The sequence below is a fragment of the Halyomorpha halys genome, unplaced genomic scaffold, assembly GCF_000696795.3.
Source record: "Halyomorpha halys isolate HHAL.00 unplaced genomic scaffold, Hhal_1.1 Scaffold684.1, whole genome shotgun sequence".
Taxonomy (NCBI): Eukaryota; Metazoa; Arthropoda; class Insecta; order Hemiptera; family Pentatomidae; genus Halyomorpha; species Halyomorpha halys.
This window is the reverse complement of record NW_027109538.1, coordinates 521811-527351: the sequence shown is the minus strand read 5'-3', so window position 1 is coordinate 527351 and position 5541 is coordinate 521811.

Below are 5541 nucleotides of genomic sequence, written 5' to 3'. Positions count from 1 at the left end.
TCTCCTCTTCTGTATCTTTTCCTGCATAGGCCTTCCCTTTCGGGAATAATAATCAGCACTTCTCGGGGTGACCAACCCTATTGGGAGGCGAGCTCTTTCGCTTTTTTCTTCCAGACATCCCTGTTGCTAGTAGCTCTCCACCAGAGGGTTCCTGCCAACCTCTGAAACATATCGCTCCATCTTTTCTTTTGACGTCCTCTTCTTCTTTGAAGGTCATATTGAATCCATTCTGTGGCAATTTTTGACTATCTGTCATCTTCGCTTCGAAGGAGATGCCCTACCCATTTCCATTTACTCAGTCTTGTCATCTTCAGTGTTTCAGTGAGTCCTGTTTCTTTCTGGATCCAATCATTTTTTATTCGATCTCTTTTCCTCACGTTCACAATGCTTCTTCCAATATTTTTTGCCACACCTGTAATTTCCTCTCGTGAGCTATAGTCAGTGACCATGCTTGGATCAGATAAATTATAGGGTTCACCATTCCTTTTCTTTAAGCTAAACACAAATTTAATCCTAAAAATAAACATCTATCTACATGTTTGACACTGAAAATCCAAAACTTGCACAAAGGCTGGAAAAAACAAAACAATCTTGTATGCTCTGTGGACATTTGTCACCTATTACAATCAATTAATACGATTTCTTTTTTTTATTAAAAGAAACAAACTAAAAATAGGCTAAATCAATGGAAACGTATATACCAGTAAAATAAATGGTGGATGGTAAACATGGAAGCAGTGTACTATAAAGTAACACAGCCTATAAATTCAACTTTCGTTCTAGAATGTTTAGCTTATATTTGTTAATTTCATTACTGAATATAATGAATATATACTTGTGCTATGTTAAATAAAAAACAAACTGCTGAAGGTAATTAATAAGACTGGAAATAATTTATTAACACTGATTCGAAAGAATTTTAAAACATGCTATCTTGAACTACAATTAATTATTGCATCTAATGGTTGAGGAAATTCTCTAATTAATTAAAAAATGAATACCACAAATATTCATCTGTTGCCAGTTCTAAAACAATGAAAACTGAAAAATCACAAGTGCTGTTTCATTCGTGCCCAAACAACAGACCAGATCTTGTACCAGCCAATCTAGATAACCCATTCACCTGGTTGCACATGCGCGATTGTCATTTAACATTCGTAAGTAAACAAGTTCAGGCACCTTTTACAAGATAATGAACGCAATTACACTTAATCAAAATTTTAAAAAAACACTCAACATATATGCTCACAAAAAAATAAATACATTAAAACAAAAATAACAGATATCAAAACTAATAAATAAAAAAATTCATAAAATATAAATATGCAGCCTCAAAATTCCAGGGAGATATCTAGTTATAGTGTTGGCAGAACTCAGTTAATTAGTGTAGGAATCAAATGAAAATAAAAACAAATTTCGAAAAAAATACAAAAGATATCAAATGAAACAGTTAGCTGAATTGTTTATTTATATTTGAGGGACTATAAATTACACAAAAAGTATAAGATAAAAGGTAAAAACTACAAAAAAATATAACAAAAGGTATATATTGTTATGTTTTTTATTTTTGCGATATTTATATTTATATGCTAGTCTTTAGGTTTTTGAAAATTCTGAAATAATAACTGTATCTGACTTATATAATTTATGATTTCGTAAATATAATTGCATGTTGTAGTTCAGCTTCACTAGTAATTCATTCCAGAAATATTTTAATATAGGATAAAATATCATTTATTTATATAATAAATTTAACTTCGTACCTTCATAAATAAAAACAATTTAAAATTTAAATGATAAAATGTTAACATAAATTAAACATTAAATTCTAAAACATTTTATAAATGTCATAAAATACTTGGTTGTTGGTATTTCAGTTTAGGTTCACTGCTTGTTGAGCATCATTATCATTATCTTCGTCATAATTCTTCGTATGTTTGATTATGTTCATTTAATTTATCGTTCTGTTAATATATATTTTGAAAGGGATTTTATTTATTTTATTTTTATACTTATATATATATTTTAATTTAGTTATCACTACTACGTATTTCTCAACAACTATGGCTGATTTTAATATTTATCACTAAATAAATTCTTTAGTCTAAAAAAAAAATGTTGATAAGAATTTTTGATTTCACTACTTCACTTGAATTGGTTTTAAATAGTTTGATTTGAACGTTATATCATTTACCTGCTCATTATCACAAATTAAACATTACACTGTTTATTTATAATGTTTGAATAATCATATTTTAACTTTAGTGATTTATATAACAATTAAAAAACCCCTGCACTAACATTTAAATTAAAATACGTTTCTCTGGCAAGATTGATACACGTCTTTTCTATGTGAATTTGCATTGTGAATTGGTCAAAAAACAAAACAAATGAAAGTTTTTTTTTCTTTTTAATTAACTCTTATCTGTCTCATTATATTTTAAAATAACTGTTAATCAGTTTTTAAGTCTTTAAAAACTTAATTTATGTGCATGGCCATCGTCGTTTATATTATCTAGATTGCATTGTTACGGGTTCTTAACAAAGTCAACCGAATTTTCAAATATTTAACATTAAAAACTTAAAATTAAAAAATATTCATTTCGCATATAAATGATTAAATAAATTTTATTATTAACACAATGCATTACTATGTTATTTAAAACGTTTAATAATCATATATATTAAAAACAAATCGTAAATAATACTTAATGTAGACTTATGAAATAAATTAAGTTTAAATTATATGTTTTACATATAAAATATACACATTATATTTTATCATCAAAATAATAACTTATAAATCACTATTAATCAACTTTAATATTAGCAAAATAAATCCCATCAAATCACATTTACCCTTCGTCTTGCCCTCCAGCATCTTTTAATAATACCCCACTTATCTTATTCCTGTTGAACAGATCCGTTACTTAGGACTAAATCTGGACAAACTACTGACATGGAATCCTCATACAAGACTGAAAAGACAGGAAACTGCTCGTAGATTCCGACTATTACAACATTTACTAGACAAGCGGTCTAAATTGCCAATCCATTACAAAAGACTGATCTACATGACTATTTTAAGGCCTATTTGGACATACGGAGTTGAGCTATGGGGCTCCACTAAACCATCTAATTCCTCTCGAATCCAATCCTTACAGTCCAAATTCCTTCGTAAAATCCTTAATGCTCCTTACTTTGTCACAAATCAAATCATCTATCAGGACCTCAATGTCCCCTATGTTGCCGATTTGGCCAGAAGCAGATACCATTCCTTCCATGATAAACTTCCCAACAACCCAAATTCACTTGTTTCTATCCTGATAATACCTAATAATCCTCCTAGTCATCTGGAAAGAAGATGCCCTCGAGATCTTCTCCTTTAGAAATGTTTTTGGAGTTCTATCAATGGGTAGATTCTACACATGTTTTTATCATGTCATAATATCACTTATAGCAAATTTACTTAATGTGTATATATGTATACAGTTGTAAATATCAATAAATAAATTATTAAAAAAATAAATTATTAAAGAAAATATTTTCACAATATTCACATTTAATTGTTCAATTTCTAATGTCTCTACTCCGTTAATAGCAACAGACAGTTAAAAATATTTTGATTTTATCTTATAAAAGGCGTAAAATGCCACCAAAATATATTTATAAGAGCATATAAAAATTATTGTACTAATGTTAACGAAACAATTAAAAATATTAATGAGGAGAGCGGGGTGGCTCAGTGAGTAAAGCACTGTGCTAATAACTCGGGACACGGATTTAAATCCGTTTTTAGCAGTTAATTATTTATTTTGACACTGTAGCCGTGAGGCAACCCTCAGGGTTCAGAGAGCCCTCCGGGGTCCAACCACCCTTGTAAATTAGGTTCCCTTAATTGTGGAAAAATCTGGAGGTTGAATGTAATCATGAACAAATCACCTCCAAGTACAACTGTATTTCAAGGAATAGAACTTCTTTATAAAGTTCTGAACCTCTGATCCGTTATAGGTTGTACCAGTATAGATTTTCATTTTCATTTTTCGTGTATTTTTACACATTATGCAATTACACAATGCTGTAATTACATGACCATTTCATTGTACAGAGCTATGTTTAAAAACAATGGAAACACTATATAGAGCATAACCCATGCAGTTAATATAATATTGTTATGTATTATCTTGAGTAATGGAAATCAATGTGATATGGTTTGAAAATGTATAGAAGTACAAATTTATAAAATTTGGTTTAAGTAATATTTAAACTAAAAACACCACATGTGGAAGATCTAGGCACATCTATTGTTAGGCAATGTGTTTTTTACCTTTTCTTGATGTTGCAAGTATTAAAGAAGAACATGAATTCTAGGCACAATCATCCATACTGCAAACAGCCAATAAATTGTGAATTCATTCCTGAGATTTCTTTACAATTTTATCTTTTTCCCCTGGCTTCAAATCCCGCCAAACCTCGACAGAAATTCGAATAACAGAAAATACATTTAAATCACACTAATGTTATACTGTACCACGTTTTTAAGTTTCTTTACTAATTTTCACATTTTATTTTATTTTCTGCATAAAATAGCACGTCTTCCTCTTTTTGAGCTAAATATATTTTTGTTGCATAATATTTAATGCTAGAACAAAATTTCTGATATTATACACATAAAGGTGTTTGTACACTAAAATTTAAACATTTTAATTTTTTCTTATTTAATTTACAAATTAGAGTCGACAAATATGAGGTAAACTTTACTTAGCATTAAGTATCTTGACAAATGCTTTACTTTAATTAGTAGTATATTCTAATAGTATATATATTTTCGATATACTGTGTGTAATTAAACAGTGTATAATTGTAAAAATATTCCTGATACCAATTTGAAAGTCATATGGCAAAGTAAGGGCATCAGATGATGTATTATCAATGTGTGTAATTGTATAATTATTGCACAATTGTACTGTGTATAATTGTATAAATGATACTGGTACCAATTTAAGAAATGAGATATTCTGCATCAGAAGGCCTGGATAATGCATTTTGAATAGGTAAGATATGCTGGATAATATTGCGACAGTGGTACTTCTGTACTTAAAAACGCCATCGAAAGAATCTACGAAAAAAACGTAAGTTTATAGTGGATCAGAAGATTTCATTGTAATGTTTATTGATTCTGGTAATACATTTGAACATATAGTATTACATAAATATAACAATTTAATATGTAAAGAAAGTTTGGCCGACGCCTATAATGGTTCACGTCACAGCAGTTAGGTTGCACAAGGTTGGCTCATAGTTGATTGACCAATGAGTTTCAATGTTTTTTAATGAGCGTACTGTAATTTTTTTATTTTATATATTTTCCTGTAATGTTACTGTCTACGAGAACCTTTTAAAAACATTTGAAGCTTTGTAAATGAACTATCCATTACTCCATACAACATATTTAGTGTTGAGAACCAAAGGGTACTATGGCATTGCACATTATTATGAATATTAAGTTTGAAATGAAGTCTCAAGTTGTCATGCCATCGT